The following is a 17880-nucleotide window of genomic DNA, read 5'->3' on the forward strand; positions in this document are numbered from 1 at the left end:
TTGTTTCTGCTAAAAGAGGTGTCGACCAGCTGGAGCAACAAGAAAATCGGCGAAATTGAGTGTGACTATTAAAAAATAAATCATTATTATATTAATATTGACAATAACAACAGAGCATTTGCTTGGCATTTCCGGGTATTTCTCTACTGGTTGGGCCATGTTAACAATACTGTGTAACTGTCACGTTTGAAGGGACGAAATCGTGACATCTTCACGTCTCCCAGCATGGTAAATCGTCACATGTTCACATCTTGCCGTGATACCGGGTTGCTTTAAACATAGTCATATTTCAAACAACTTCAAAAAGGGGACTTTCTTAGTGCTGAAATATAATTAAGTATCCTCCCACTGTCCCATCGGCCTCATTAATGATTACTTTTCCCCTGCCTCAGTTATCCCTCTCAAATTAACTATTCATAAGCCCTGTAATTATTAACAATATGTTTTGGTCTAATCTCTCTGTAGATTAAGGGACTTTTGTAAGAGCCCTATTGAGGGCTTGTTGCTATGCTCCTTTGTACATTAGCAACACCAACTGTCTATCAGCAGAATAGATGGCAAAGGCGGCAGGAAGTGGATCCCAGCGCTGGGATGCTCATGCTTGTTAACTAACCTGTGCATTATATTTTATATAACAATACAGAGAACCACTCACAAATACATTGAGCCAAATCTATAGTGTTAAAAGTGTCCACGGTGTACCTTAAAACTTCTTCTTTATGTATAAATTGTTGTTTGAAACAGAGGAAATGTATTATAAAAGGGCCACAGAAATGCTTTCCATTCACACCTTCACACAAGCAAGATAAAGAAGGACAAAGACATCCTATTGTATGCTCTTTGAAAGGATGAATACTTTGAAGGTCTTTTCAATTTAGAAAATGTGTCATTGAAACATAATGCAGCTAATACATATGGAAAAAGAGTAGGGAGACATTGTAAGTCAATTGGGGCATTCACACCAAGTTCTTTTCCCACAATAGTTCATGAGAACTCTTTTAGTTCTGATGAACTAAAGCAGATCGCGTTCACACCGCAATGAGTTCCTGGGGGTGGATTAGGCAAATGAAGCCGCTGACGTCACTTCTTCTTCTTCTGCTTTGAGTTTAATGGCAGGCCGCAAACAACTTCACGGTGTATACTGCCACTCGAAGTCCCCGGCCGGAAGTCCCCGGAGTTGGGGACTGGCTTCAGTAGAAGCTGCTGGGACTCCCAGCAGCTTCTACTGAAGCCTTCCGAGTAAATCGCCAGAACGCCGACACTCATCTCCACCGCTCCCATGTTTTATTTTGTGTTGCCATAAGTTAGTCTCTCTGCGTTTGTGTGCTGGGCTAATGCTAATGCTAATAATGCTAATGCGAGGATAATAAAATGGCGGCTTCACAAAACATTTTGGGAGTTTTACGGGGCGTGGTTTGCATTCCGCCCAGCCAATCAGACATAGGAACCTTTTTCTCCCACGAAAGTCCCTGCTCTCTAGCAGGGACTGAAAAGGGGGTAAAAATGGTTCTGATTAACTAATTTAGTTCAGGGGGCTTTTTGGTGTGAACGCAAATATATCTGAGTTCTGATTAACTATTGTGGGAAAAGTACTCCGGTGTGAACGCGCCAAGTGTTACTTCTTGAAAGCAGTAAAAATCAGGTCAGGGGTGACTTCTGCATCTGTCATTGTGTCCTGAATTGACCTTGACAGAGATGTAACCTGCCTAGCTAGCAAAACATGTCCTTGAGGGAACTTCCTAGTTTTGCAGTCATCACACACCAGTACAACAATTAATCTGCCACCTTTGATATTTAGCCTTTTGGACGCACTGAACCCTGGGGATACTGTTTATCAAATTTCTGCATAAACATAAATAGTGGAAAAACTCCTATGCCCTCATCATCTGCCTCACCACACCTCAGAGTGGTCCCATTTCACAAATTGTTATGCAAATATTCATAATCTAGCATGCTGAGAAGAAGGTTGCTGGGTTTCATTAAGCCCCTTTGAAATGCCGTTTCCCTGTGTGCATCCGAGAACTGGGGACTTCCTTTTTATGAATATTTCTATATATCCATGTGGAGATGGAGATAGATTTTGAAAATGCCAAAGTAAAAGGCACGTTGGAAAACAATGTGTTGTGTGTTGAACATGGCACATTCAGTGTACAAAATCCAATCAATAAGGATCTGTAAAACGGTAATTGTAACTGGCAACGTGTGGGAAAGAGAGACAGACAGAAAAAGAGACAAAGACCACCTGTCAGTTTCCCCTCCAGCATTAACTTGTCCTTCTTGTCAACACTGAATGAGCACCTTGTCACAGAGGAACTAATTAAGATGCCAACTTGCACTACTGTACAGCTCTGCTTCTGTTTCACTGCTGTCCCATTTGCATTTCAGAGAGGTAATTCAGTAATTCAGTTTGAAGGCAGTAATTCAGCAGACAAATCCCTGTTTCTCAGCAGCACGCCCACGTTAGCTTACCTACAGGCTTTGAAAAAACAGTTCTTCTCATCTTCATTTCAGGACCATAACCTCATTTCCACAGTGCTTCTGCAGTCAAGTGACTCAAATCTTAAAATGTATGTACAGTAAAAGATCCACACATTTATCCGCCCCCTTGTTTTCATCAGGGCCGCCTGAAAAGGCAATTACTTTATCCCCATGAAGACATCATGCAGTTTTTATGAAAAGAAAAGCTAAATATTACTAGTATGGATCTTTCATCTTTTCAGGCTTTTCACCTTCAATATTTGTTGGACCTGACAATAATTATCTTGTTATACCACTGGGCCAAGGTTTCCATTTCTGAAGCAAGTTGTTTCCATTGTGCACGGAGAGCAGACTGACAGCAGTAATGATGTGGCATTACCCTGCCTGCGTGTGCACAGCCGGCTAATGAGCACACAAGCAATGCTGTTTCCATCCGCCCACCTTCAAAATCTGACCACAAGTAGCTGAAGAGGTGGGTTTAGCCTCAAAGGTCTCAATTGTTGCCCTACTTTAACTGCATTAACTGACATCTGAGAAACACAGACTAAAATCCCAAATATACAAAAATAAGAAGGTTAAACATTACAAAATGTTATGCTGCTTTTCTGATTCTGAGAAAGAACTGTTTACACATAATTTATATTAAACTACAAATGCTGAGCAGATTTACTTTAGCTTGTCATAGAGTTACACAGTTGAGCTTGACATTAACGTCATCTGTTTGAGACATTACTGTTACATTCACTTCATTTTAAATATGTAATTTCCCAATGGCCAGAAGTTAACCAGGCTCACAACTAAATCCTGTTGCAAATGCAAACTGTACACCAGGGACATTTTCTGTAGTGTTTGCCTGTTTGTAGCACTTCTAGTATTCCTCCATGGTCCAAAGTCCAAACCAATAAACATTTGTTTTATGCAGAGACCAAATGGGGTTTATTAATATAACATGCACTGCTGAATGGAAAACCTAAACTTTGCATCCCTTTCTCAGAGTTGTTTACATTGCCTACAGTAGCCTACATCTTTGAATAATTGTACATGTCTGGATTCTGCACTTTGAAACTTTTGCACTGACAGTTAAAAAAAAAAACTCCTGCACTTCATGTGAGATATTAAACCATCTGACAATGGTCACGTGCTACTGTATGTCAAAAAACATCAAAGGGGAGTGGAATGCATTTTAGTATTAGGTTTTCTCATAGCCTCAGACTGACTTCGATGAATCCCTCACTGATGCCTCAAACATAAATCAGGCAGGAGTCCCAGATATGTCAGATAATCCCAGATCTGTCCTAAGGGAATTGGCTCAAGTAAAAAAGGAGGTAAAGGCAAATCTCATTATATAATGAAATGTTGGGTAAGGTAAAATAGGATAATCGGTTGTTTTTCATGTGTGCTCTTTTGGTGGTGTTTTCTGAAGGCTATGTTACTTTTATTGTGTTAGCTAGCATAAAGAGTGTGCTTTTATTTTGAAAGAGTAATGCCGGTAAAAAACGGCAGGTGTGCCTTTCAATATAAAGTTTTGTTTTGTGTTGTTTAGCTCCAGGCCGATAAAGTCACAAGGTTTACTGATATTTCGTTACATATGGTGATCAATGTGGCTATCTATTTTGGGAGTTTGGCTTATTTGGGGGAGCGTGGCAGAGCTAGCAAGGATGCCATGTTGGCTTAATGTAACGTTGCCTAATTTCATGCTAGCCCTCCTTGGTTTTGCTACGTGGTCTGAAGAAATGCTACAATGAAGTTTATTGTCAAGAAAGAAGTGTTTATATTTGTTTTCCTTCTTTTAAGCCCTTCCGTTGGGTTCACGGCATGATTTTGGAGTATTATCCAAAGGCTTTTCAGTTGGAGAGATGTTAGTCCTCCTCAGCCAAGGATGCTACATGGTTATCAATCATCAAGCGGCCAAAGATAAGGTGCCATATGGGTGGATCACCAAAACACAAGCTAATGATGTTAAAGGTAAGAGCAAACCTCCTTTTAGCTACCAAAACTGTCCAATTCTGTGAATGTGAGACTGACTGACTAAAAGGAAAATATATATATTGCATTATAGCTAACTAACATTACCTAACACACAGACAGTCATCTACCAGGAATCAGCCATGAATGTATTCTACAATTATACTAACGTGTCGTTCTTTTTAAAACTCTAAACGCTTTGTATGTAGTTATACTGTATGAACTATAACATGAAATACTCGCAGCTAAATAAGCAACTATCAAAGTTAAAGTTTGTTGAAAGAAAACATTTACATCAAACAATACAAATTGTGAATCTCTTGATTATTTTGTTGTTTGATTTTAAAGTGGCTTTGTTTAGAGTTAAAAATAAGAAAGACAGAAGAAGAAAGAGATAGCTTGGAGCACTGCTTAAGAACAAGGTAATCTAGTAATCAGAGTAAATCTACACCAAATAACACCTTCTAGCCTAATAAATGTATTTAATGTTAGGGTCTATACAGTTTTATCACAACTACTAAATGTAGCTGTGTTACATCTTAATATATTGACTCTATGAGACAGGTGCATTTCCACATAGCAATCTGGCCTTCTGTCCATCTGAAGATGAAAATGACAGCGACACCGTGAGGCCACTGGGGATGGGAGAGATGGAGGAGGAGTGTGGGTGCGCACAGCTAGAGTTTGTTGCACGGGCAGTGGAGCAGCGGTAACCGATCCCAGCTGCTGCCGTGGGGGGAATTAGAGCTATTCCAGTCCCCCTTGGGTTGGTCACGTGTCCTTGGGGAGCGTTTAGATTTGGCACCACGTTCGGAGAAGGAGGAAGCGCACCGTTGCGCACATCCGAGTTGGACAGCAACATCTTAAACACGCGTTAATGGTCCGGCGGCGAATCAAGCAGATCAGTTTTGTTTAGGGGCGTAGTCCTAATCACTCCACGGTGGTGTGTGAAACAGCACAGCACAGACACAACGTGTGTGTGATCGATCTGTCTCTGACTCCTCAAAAACTTCTGCGCTTTCCAACTGTGATCCGCGGCACATTGTTGCCCGCCACTGCTACAAGTCGACGTACGGAGCTGTCACGGTGAACCGAGGTAGGCTGAGCTTCTTTCCTTTTGGGTTTTTAGGGAACAGGCAGAGTAACGTGCAAACTGTTTAAATAAAAACACTGTTAGTTGCTTAATGTGCAAGGCTGTTGAATGGATACGGGATTTGCAAAATGATTATCAATCATATCAGCTTGAACGAGAAGCTTGCACGTGCAGAAAGAGGCAAAAATGAAAACAATAAGTGTGGACTGGGAATTTGGAAAACAAGTGAGAGAGCAAAGGTGGTCTGCAATTCTCGTGTGTAATAAGTCAGCATTACATCATGAACTTAATATTCATTCATTAGTATTTCAAAATGGCACACACATGCTTGGTGAAAACTGAAGAGCCCCAAAACTACTCTAGGCATATTTAATTGTTGTATCTGGATAATGTTGCTTTAAGGTTGCTTTCTTGTGTGATATCTATTTTGTTAAACTGTGCTCTATAAGTTTGAAGCTTGCTGAAAGTATGTTTATGTTTCCAGCAACCATAAGTCCAAACTTAGTGTAGTAGTACTGAAAGATCATATAGGGACTGACCTGAACTTCTCCCAACCACGCCCCTGATGCCAGCCAGAGTCAGGCACAGTATAGTAGATAGTATTCTAGGTGAAAAAAAATGGAAACAGCCATTATAGGAAATTGGCCTTCAAAGTTATGAATGTGTTTTTGTTTTTCATTCTTCGTGTGAGAAACAGAATATCACTGCTACAGTGTATAGGTATACTGAGCGAGATACAATAGAGTGAAGCACATCACCACGAACTCACAAATGCAATCCAATAGTGTCCCTGAAAAGTCCCCATAGCCATATTGCATGATTTTGGAGCACTGGCAGTATGTCCGCATGGTTATTGTCGAGACAGAGCTTCAGGTGACAGGCACTGTGTGTCCAGAAAGCAGAGTGTAAAGTGTCAGCTCCACATCAATAATGCAGGTTGCCTAAACAACGAGAGCAAGAAAGTGGACTCCAGTGTTGTGCCCTGCCTGTCCCTTTCTCTAAATTTGCTATTCAACACTACTAAATAACAAATTACGTGTTAAAATAAATAGTAATTATTACCAAAATAAACTAATTTAGTCCAGATGATCATGACACACATATGTTGCCCTCTAAAGTGTTAGATTATATAGAATGAGCAGCATGTTTAATGCATTGAAACGGCTATTACACTTCTGGTAGTTCACATATTAAAGAAAATGATTTATGTCTCCACTCTATCCCTTTCTCTTGTTCTCTTGTTAATGCATGATCACTGTGTTTAATGAGACAGGTCTCAGAGCATGCGGTCAAACCCTCTCAGAGACTGTGCTGCTAGTTGGGTGAAGACAGCTGACACCCTCATTCATCATGCATCTACAGGGTGCTGCCTACTCTCTCTGTCTATATCTCTCACCCCCCACTTACACCCTCAGATGATAATTATTAAGACATTATAAAAATGACAAGAGCAGTGCCTTTTTCGAAGGGAAAGCCAGGGCATCAGCCACCTGCTCGGATGATTATAGCGGTGACGGAGAGTTGGCGTTCCGTGTTGATGCTGCAGGTGCAAAGATATCCAAGAATAAATGCAAACACCTACTGCACAGTGGCGTTCCTGGTGGACTCTCTGCAGCTTGAAGCACATTTACGTCTCTGCTAGCAGATTGGTGAAGTGCTGCCTCAAGCAAAAAAAAAAGCCCCAAAAGAGGGCCACCAAATTATTTAAAGAAGAAACTGAGGACTTATGTCAATAGTGAACTGTGTTTTAAATGTATTTATATTTAGATATTTACTATACATAATTATAAGCATTAACAATTTGAGCTTAAATTGTGGATCCCACTACGCCATATCAAAGCCACCATGAAATATTAAAATGTCACAGATGTAACTGACCCACATATAGTGAAGCCATGCATAATAAGTGCTCTTTTGATTAAAATATGTTAGCTTGGTAATAAAATGAAAGTATTCCTATCCGTCCTTTTTTAGATTGACTCTATTAAACACTGAGTAAGAGATCCTAACGTTGTAGTGCACTTTTACTTGAAGTAAAATATATTTTAATCTCGGTTTTGTTGTGCTGCCTGTCAGAGCAGTTAATCTTTAAAATATATTGGTCACGTTCTTTGTTTTCTTAGGGATGTTCTCTGTACATTTTAATCACATTATACTCACAGATCAGTTAGCCTGAAAGGACACCCGTCACAGGGATGTTTTTATTCTGGGCTGTCTGTCAAAATCTGATGCCAGTTTGAGTCTGAAAGAGGCATTTCTCTAAGAACCAGCCTCTTGGCTCTGCTTCCATGGAGAGCCTCTTGAAACAGCAGGGGGCTCGACATGTTGTTTCAGCTTTGCTAAAGTTGGTGGAAGGATAACACTCCAGCTTCCTGTGAAATGTGTTTGATGTGGTCTGCTTTGCTTTGCTTTGTTTACATATTTTCATGATTGCCACAAGTACCAACGGCACTGCATACACGATGTTTAGTAAGTTCATGGTAACTCCAAAAGTTGACTTTAACTTTAAATCATAAAGGAAACCATTCAAAAATCATCGTACTTCTCACCCACATTTTACCTGTCACCCTGTGAATATGCTCAGGTGTAAAGAAAACAATGTTCTCCCCTATAAACATTAAGGTTGTATCTCTGTTGCAAAAAATTGTCATTCTTTTGAAGAACTGATTTGAAACGTTACACAAAGTATCCTTTTGAACTTTTCAAGAGTACCTTCCCACATCATAATCCAACTCAACATCCATTTCAGACGAGATTTTGTAGGCAATAACAAATTCTCTTTGAAATACCAGTTACTTACCTTCTTACAGCTCTTACTATTTTTTTTGCTTTGGTCTATGAGACATTACATTTGTTTGCAAGAGCCACAGGTCGCTGATTAATGTCTCGTTAAATCTGTTGCAGTTTACAAATACCCTGCTTGTTATTCAGCCTGCTGCATTGAACAGGGACCAAAAAACCCACCAAAAGCCACATTTATTTCTTGATTTAACTGAACAAAAGGCAATGTCTTCAGGCTTCCTTCAACAGCACCATGCGTGCAATGTACATTCAGCCTACTTGCATCTGGGGACCCGGTGTGAGTGTGGGTGTGCGTCTGTGGACATGTTGATGATGTTTCTTATCTCAAAAATTATGACGGTGTGACAGAATAACCTCGGGGTTCGTAGGATGCCACTGACACTGTCTTTTACATGCATCTCTGCTAGCAACACATCACAGGCTCTAGTTGGCATCACAGCGGTTTGCCTTGCCACTCATCGGGGGTTTAATATTCAATTATAAGGGTCATCTAGTTCAAGCTGCGTTGGATTGCCTGGGAAACAGCCCCGCTGATTGATGAGTCAGCATCTTAGCTCTATAGGCTCACAGTTTTCTCCTGAAGAAACAAGGCAGATGGCTTGTGGGGGTGTTTCACTGACGTGGCAAGAGTTTCTTGTAGTGTTGCCTTATAAGTAGTAGAAACAACAGCATTACAAACATGAATCAGTATTTAGTCAGATCAAACTCTTAAGTGCATTTCTTTTTTAAATATCATGTATATGCACATTATTTTTCTGAAATAATATACCTTATTTTTCTTGTTTTTCCCTTTCAAGTAAAATGCATAAAACTTCAATGCATGTATGTCTAGGCTTTATACAAAATGAAGTATCAGGGGTGAAGGTTAAAGTTGTTTTGTTTTCAAATGCCTGCAGAAGGATACAGTGACAGTGTCATCCCACTGCCTTTTAGTTTGATGCTGTGACAGTCTGTCAAACTGTCACATGCAGCTGTGTCCAGAGAAGTGTAGGTCTTACAGTGTAGTGCTGACAATAACACGTAAAAATAAAGAGAAGCTGAGAGTGAGATAGGCATCACTTGGGGCCAGTGTCTGCCTCTCCTCTGTCCTCTCATGGCAGATAAGATATCCTGCAGTCAGGTATTTGGACCTTGCTGGTGGGCTGTTTCCCGGCTGAATGCTGGTCCAAGCTGTCGTTCAGATTAGCGCTATGAGCCTTTGCTGGGAGCGCAGTCCTGTCCTCGGGGGGCACAGCCGTTAGACAGATTTGCAAATCCCCAAGCATGTACACAGCCGCGCACACACACACACACACACACGCGCGTGCACACGCACACACACGTGCACGCACAACCCCCACCGAAGAATGGGGCAAGATCAACCCAGGTCATGGGAGACTCTTTTCAAATAAATTCCTCCTTCGGGAGACTGCTGTCTCCACCGTGCCCTTGCCTGCATTTATCTTCGAAAACACACACAGACTCACACATACACACAGTCAGATATCCTGACCCGTCCTCTAAAGACTGACAGCAAAAAAACTGACAATCGGTTGGCTTTCCAATGTTTATGGGTCACTGATTCTAAACTGCTGTTGGCTGTGTGTTGCACTAGCCAATGTGCCAACTGCCTGCTACATTAGATACATTAAAGCTCAATTTTATCAATAACAATTTTTTGCTGTATTCATATTAAAAGTATGTCTAGAATACGGATCATTGTACTGTAGGGCTGTCTCTTCATGCAATCAACTAATCATTCAAATACATCCATTGTTGTTCTGCTCCTATGCCATTAAAATATACTTCCATATTTGTAGATCGAAGCATTTTATAGGATATCTCTAATCTGTATTGGAATATTTTAGATGAAATTTAATTTATTCAGCATTTATAATGCAATTTATAAAAAGTAGTATACTGTTGGCAAGAATGTGAAATGTCATATTGGCACCGTTCTTATTGTCTATGCCAGGGGTATTCAACTAAAATTCAACGAGGTCCAGTTAGAGAAAATCTCCCCATGCAAAGGTCCGGAACATCAAAATGTCTAAGTTGCTTTATGAATTAGTGTGATATATTTAAGCAATAGCTCACGACAGGCCGTGGTATATGCTCATTATATCACAGCTAAGGGGCGTGGTTCGGCCCGACGCGAAGCTCTGTTTTCACTGTCCACTTTCCTCTTCTTGGAGAGCGCCATGTGTAATTATTTGTCTCTCCCTGTCTGCCGCTAACACGCCTGTTCACTCTCCTCTCCGCTTCTCTCCCTGTATCGCTAATTATTCTCTTCACTCACTTTCCTCTCCGCTTCTATCTGCCGCTCTCTCGTCTCTTCTTCTGTGTTTATCTCCCTGTATCGCTCACTCGTCTCTTTCGGTTAAAATAGAATCGCCCCGTCAAAATTGAAATCCCCTATTAATGTATTGATTTATAGGTCGGCGTCTGGGTCCGGATCCGGTCCGCGGTCCGCCTGTTGCCGACCCCTGGTCTATGTATTCACAGAGCCAGCTAAAGGACACAAAAAAAAGACCCATGATATTATCGCCCATCTCCCCAGAGGCAGATTGCATTGACCTAGTTGACATTTCCTGCATTAAGAGCAGGGAGGCTGAAGCTCTGTATGACACAGGCGCTAATGTGCTGATGAGTGATGCTGTGATCTTCAGCGGGGACCTGCTTAAAATATTTCTAATCTATCTTAATTATGTTTCGTTGTCAGAACAGCTAATATAAATACCCTTTTGCTTTTGGATATATGTAAATATAAACCTGCACCTGATGATTGCTTTACCTAATGACAGGGTTTTCTAGGCAAATGGCCTTTCATACCTTTAGATTTAAATGATCCATAGTGAGTTGTTGTTTTTCTTACAACGCACAGAACTGGAACAAATCTCTAACATAGCCTGGATTAAGAGCTATCCAATTTTTCCACCTACAGTACAGTACTCTTCTTTAGCTATTTGTTTAAATCATTACCTATATGGCATGATGTAATAAAATGTATTTGTAACGGTAAGCCTGTTATTTCACCCTGCACCTGTAGAAGAAAAGCTATTTCTTCATTATGCTTGATCAGAGCAGTCCTTTCTTGTGCTGCTATGATGGCACCTGATGATCACATTTCTGTACAGAGTGTAGCCGCTACAGTAGTTTGAGCGAGAGCTAAATGGAAGATGACAGCGACCTCGGGTTGTCCTCTGTTACCACTTGTTCTACTTATTATCACAGCAGGGGAGGAGACAGTTCAACAGTGAAATCTCCTTTCCCTAATCCACTGTGATAAATTACCCCTAACCTCTCACTGTCTTATTGACCTCTGCTGCCAAACTGCAATGTAAGGATTTCCACATACATGCAGTCATGCACGAGCATACAGACATCCCCTTTCCTGCTCCTCTCTCTTTCTCCCTCCCCTCCCCCCTGCCTTTCCCAGTCTACCTCTCATTCTTATTCTGATTAATTTGACACACATAAACACACACACCCCGCCCACGAACATGATCTCAATCTTTCATTTGTAGTTTTGGAATCATCTCTCTTGCAGGCCCTATCCATTCTCCACGCAATGCTGGCAGTTTGCATCCAGATTATCTGTTACATGTTCTCTGCTCTGTTGAAAGGAATGTTAATTATTGGGCTTATTGAGAGAAGAAACAATATGTCTCTCTCTAGCATACGGTGCTGAATTAGAAGGTCAAGTCGTCTTTTTTCGAGTGACCCCGCGCTAATTGCTTAACCTCATAGTCAGCCAATTCAACTGCCGGAACAGCTGACCGACCAAACATCTCCGTTTAACTGACACTTTGAGTCCACGGAGGCAGCTCTAATCAACGTGTCTTGTAAATTTACATAAATGAATAATGGCCTCGGCACTCAGTCTTTACAGGATAACGTAGCCATAAGTAAGGTGATAAACTGGGCTGTTGTGTGCCATATACTTGCCATATGCAATCTGAACCTCTGTATAGTCTGCATTCCACATAATCATTATGCTTGCATGATTATCGTAGCATAAATATATTTGGAGGGACTCTAATTTCAAATTCCTTGTTCACCGCTTTGCTATTTCCCTCGTCATTTTGAGATGTGAAGATGCTTGTTTAGTACATTTGTGTCTTCAACATCATAAATTGTAGCTCCTAAATTGTTGCATATTTAGACTGAAGAATGATTTGCAGGACCAACTACAAGTCATTGTGTGCCTAATTATTGGTGTTCAGTGGAATATTACCACTAATAGACTTTGAATGGGTAGCAATTTTGCATGGCGTGACTTGTGCCGACAAAAATAGAACTTTTACTTTAAAAATAGAGGGCATGAGAAACTCCCTCCCTAAACCTGATGTGACATCTTTTAACAGTAATTGCCAGGCTAAACCTGAGACTGCTGAAAGCTTTAATGCTGAGCTCTAGGATCATATGATCAGGTCAGATACAGTAACTCCATAAAACTCAATAAGACTGGGGCTGTAGTAGTGAGATTATCACTTTTATTTTAAGAATCCACTGAACCTGTAAATGAAAGGGTTGACCTCCTTCATTTACAGTAAGGCAGTTATAAGTGTAGATTGGATAAAAAAAAAAGTTTATTTTACAAAGTTGAATTGAAAAACCTTGATCTGTGTTTAAACTTTAATTGAATGTTATAAATCAAAGATGACAGCACTTTCTAAAAGAGTCTCTGGAGAATCTAGTGAACTCACAGGCCATCCCATAAAACCGCTCCGGTCAGCTGTGATCATACAGGCTTTTAGCACTCCTACTCTTAGGACAAGCTCCAGCTTTCTGACCCTCCTCCACACTGGTTTTTTTATGCACAATATAAAGAGTCGTTCTGTTGCATCATTTTCAGATCCCATGGTAAAATTCCTCGACCGATGATAGAGGAAACTTATCCTCAGAAATCCCTAACAAAAGCAAACTTGCATAATCCACCCAGCCTAGGCATCCTGGGAAAATGTATGCAGCCCAAAACCTCATATCTACAACCCCCCTCCAAGCACTGCGGCCTGTGTGAGTACATACATTAATCTCACCATTTACAAATTCACATCTGAGTTGAAAGACCCAAGTGAATTGGTTAAAGGCTATTTTCCTTTTGATACTCTTTCATATTCATATAGATTTTACACATTCCTGTTCTTCTAATTTCCTGGAGGCCCGGAGATACAAAAGCTCCTTATCATTTCTCTAAAACATGTTGGAACTGAGTTTTTGTAACTGGATCAAGAAAATGTTTATCCGTGGAAAGTTTTGATGACAGATTGCGTCAGCATCTGACACATCTGGGCTTATCAGATTGCCGCATGATTCTAGTCTGTGATGCTTATCTTGGTTGCGTCCTTAGTTTCTGATAATATCAATTTAAATGGTAAGAAAATGAAAAAACGGATTAGTCATTCACTTATTTAAGTTTGTATCTTTATGGTTTATTGCCAAGCGGCAAACTCTAGGGCAGAGCCGGGAGGCCAATAAGGAAGTGCCACAAACTGCAGTTCATCTATTGGCCGATAGGCGATGACTGCAGAAAGAATGCATTTCCATAGACCCCCATGTTAAAATGCCCAACTTTACAGCAGAAATAAACATGTTTCTACCCCTGGATGCAATACAAATTATTCGGGATATAGTTAGATTCCACCTTAATGATTATTAATTGTTGAGTGAATTGTTTTATAACCCGACCCTTTTATTTATTTTAGGTCTTAAGGTTTTTGCATAGATTAGGGCGTGGTCACTTTGATGGACAGGTACGTGCCTCACTGTCAGCTAACAGCAACTTGTCCACTCTGCTAGGCTACAACAACGTTAGCTATTACTTGACCCTTTAGCCGTGTTCGTGGTGATTGTGCCTTTTAGGGAATGTTGTTACAAATACCAGACAATTAAAATGTTGTGCTGTGCGGTTGAATGTACTAACAGAACTTCCAAGAAGTCTAAATTATACATGTTAACCCCGTTAGCAGGTGTTTGTGTGCTTGTTAGCTTAGCTTGTTATATAGCTTATTAGCCAGCTAAGGACGTAACCCTTTATACGTGTGTGTGTGTGTATATATATATATATATATATTACATTACATGTCACTTGTTAGACGCTTTTATCCAAAGCGACTTACATACTCAATACTGTTGGCAATCCCCACAGGAGCAATTTGGGGTGAAGTGTCTTGCCCAGGGACACAACGACATGCTGACTGCAGTGGGGTTTGAACCTGTGCTCCCCTGATCCGAACACCAACGCACAACCCACTGCACCACACGCCTCCCATATACTCATATACAGTTTAGTTTATGATTCAGCCTTGGGTAAGACTTTTATAGTCTATGGCTATGACGCCCATAATGCTAAACGGGAGCAAATGTTAAAAGGGGACCCAATTATCCCAGTGGTGGCCGCCGGAGCTAACGGAGCCGCAGGGGGCTAGCTCCAGCCGGCGTCCCGGCGGACGGAGCTAGCCCCCTGCCGCTCCGTTAGCGTCCCGGCGGCGGAGTCTGGCGTTATAACTGGAGATCAAGGAATGCAGCGAAACGCTTACTTGGTTCGCCTGCAGCCCGCTGTAGTATTAGCTAAATAAATGATGTTGAACAAGGCTTATTAAGCTGAACACGCCACAATTGTTCTGCTATGTATCGGTACTTATTTTATTAACGTGTGAATGACAAGCATTAAGAATAACAACAAATTGCTAATTCTCTTGCAGATTGTCTCGTTTGATTATGAATGTAGCGTTTATATAGTGGAACTACACTGTTTTATCAAAACCAAAGTGCCACGCAGTAACTTGGTATGCATGTATTTCATGTTAGCTTAGCTTCTTAGCTTGAGCTAGCTCTGTTACTTCCAGCTCGGTGACAGCAGGTCCCGCCTCCGCCTCTTTGCCCTTATTTGGATCAGGCTGGAGCAGGCGGGAGTTAGACTCTGACGTCACTGTTGAGACGTTAGTGGCCGACTCCGCCTACTAAGGGCTTCTCGGCAACTCTGCAGAATCCTATGGGTGACGTCACGGACACTACTTCCATTTATATATACAGTCTATGTTTATTGCACTTATTTTAAGTCGCGTTGGATAAAAGTGTCAGCTAAATTAAATCTACTTACTTGGTTGCTTTTTGCTAACTTTGCTTTCAAACATACCAAGCCTGATGCAATTATTTGTAAGTTGCACTAAAATAAAGTTTAAGAATAGATCTGCAATAAATGATTATTTTCATTATTGATTAATCTATACATTTATAGCCAGACTAATTGAATCCCTGAATCTGAAATTGATTCCTTGTATAGTAATGTCGTAAATTTTACGTACAATCGTACAAAAGCAGCAAAACCCAACTTTTGTGTAGCAAAATGGCCAGGTACTTTTGGCCATTTGTCTTGATGAATGAGTTAATGATAATGCCATTATCAAATTTGTTTCATCATCCAACTAACCACTAAGTGTACCTGACCACATAACCTATTATACTGTGCATTAGACCTTTTGTGAGATTGACAAATGGACAGCTGCAGCGCACAATACTTGAACGTTTCCCTGTATGAAGTGCAGCTGTTTGTGGCATACATTTCTTTAACAAATCCTAAAAGGAGATACTTACTGTACTGGTTTATTTAGATATTTTCTGTTTAGATTCATGCCGAGCCATTTTCCAGTTTCATCTGTGAGAAACCCAATCTGAATTTTGTATTTGTTTTTTCTGTTATTAAGTAGGGCTGTGCATCTTCACTGGTCTCACCATTCGATTCGATTACGATTATCCTGTCAACGATTCGATTCAATTCGATATCCCGATGCATCACGATGCATCACGATTCATACCAATGCGTTGCATCCTCAATTTTCTATATTACTGCACATGGCTTATTTTTCATCAATGCATACATGCAGTAAATACATATGAACTCTCTTTTTATTATTTAGAAAGTGCTTCAGAAATCAATAACATAAATGTCTTGACATTAATTTATAAACCAAAATAAATTAATTGTATAGGTCTAGCCTCCCTATATCTGTGTGTGAAGTTGTTCCATCCTCAAAAACAAAAAACTAATGCTTCTGCAGTCTAGCTGCAGCTTCTAGCAACGGTCTTCTGTTAAAAAAAGGACACTGAATGTCCTGAATGTGGCATCACACACAGGACTTGAGTCTGAACACAGCAGACAACAGGAGTATTTACAATAGCATATACAAACAAAAATACTGCATGTGGGTGCACACTTACATTCTCTGTCTTACTGTTACATACATTTCATGAATGTATGAGATTAAGTTAGCTTCATTATATCTCAATCAGTGATTAAGTGAATAATAAAGTTTCTATCGGGTCACTATCAGCCTGTCACTCATTATTTTCAGGGATGGGGCGGGGTTTGGAGGAACGGAGAGGAGACGGTGATCGCGGAAGCTTTTTTCCTTCTGCCTTCACAAACTTTACACACGTATATAATAATATCGTCTGAAAATTGCTAGAGGACATTCATACTCTGCAATCCAAGACTTAATTAAATCCACCAAAAACCTGACATGATTGTAACGCGATTATTTTTGAAAAACATAAATCCTTGTGTCTCTGAGCTGCAGCGACACGGAGTGATTCAGAGCGGGTCCTTCTGCTGTTGGTTCTGGACTGGTGTTCTTGTGTTGGTGGATAAAGCAGACTGCTCCGTGTTTGGTGTTGCTGTGCCGCTGTCTGTTCCCTGATCTCTGCGTCACCGACCGATATGATATTAAAGTGACAGAAAAAAAAACATTATAGTAAAGCCGCGGCCGGAGAATCAGGAAGCAACGTTACTACGCTATAATCGGTTATCTTCCGTCACTGCATCGATACCGAATCGTCCACGTCCGCATCGCAATGCATCGTAGAAACGATTATTTTCAACACCCCTATTATTAAGAGTGTTTTATCTATAAGCATAACAAGCCATCAATTCTGCTGGACAGGGAGTCTCTTCAGAATGACAACGTTTGAAAGAGATGTGGACAGCATATCGAGCCGGAGTTTCTCTTGTCGTTCCCAAGGGATCCTTGATCTGCTCCCTTCAAATGGAGCCTGGCATACAGTATCTGGCCTGCCTCTGCTTTGTAATTGGATCCTCACTGCTTTGCATTATACTGCAGCCCAGAGGCTTGGTCTCTCTGTCCCTTCGTTGAGTTCTGCTGGTATATTTCTCACACAATGATGAGGCTTCACTGTGAGCCTTTGTCTTCAAAGGCTTGTTCCTGTCCCTCACCACTGGTCATGTATCTCTCTCTTGCCAAATTAGTTGAGAGGAAAGATACTGCATTTCTATCGTAAATATTAAGCTATTTTTGGCAAATGGTTAGCTTAGCATAAAGACTGAAAATGGGGAAACTGATAGCATGGCTTTATCAATTGTTTACTGATGTTCCAGCTCTGAAGCTCAATTTATTAGTTAACTCTTGTTTGTTCCATACAACAAGGTACCTGTAAAAAGAGCAAGTTGCAGGTTTATGTTTCTTGGCTGGGAGCAGTAATTTCTTTCAAGCTTCTGAGGTGCAGGTGGATTTTGTTATGTTTGGATATGGCCATGCTTGCTG

At 40.7% G+C, this 17880-nt stretch overlaps 1 protein-coding gene across 1 annotated transcript in view; it reads left to right on the forward strand.

Moving 5' to 3' along the window:
- Positions 1–5197: 5197 nt before the first annotated feature.
- The window catches only part of mid2 (midline 2), a 139730-nt gene continuing 127047 nt past the window's right edge, over positions 5198–17880 (forward strand). The window contains exon 1 of the mRNA XM_034137659.1: positions 5198–5539. The gene's annotated coding sequence lies outside the window, so the exon portion shown is untranslated. The remainder of the gene's footprint in view (positions 5540–17880) is intronic.

The sequence above is a fragment of the Trematomus bernacchii genome, unplaced genomic scaffold (assembly GCF_902827165.1).
Source record: "Trematomus bernacchii unplaced genomic scaffold, fTreBer1.1, whole genome shotgun sequence".
Lineage (NCBI taxonomy): Eukaryota > Metazoa > Chordata > Actinopteri > Perciformes > Nototheniidae > Trematomus > Trematomus bernacchii.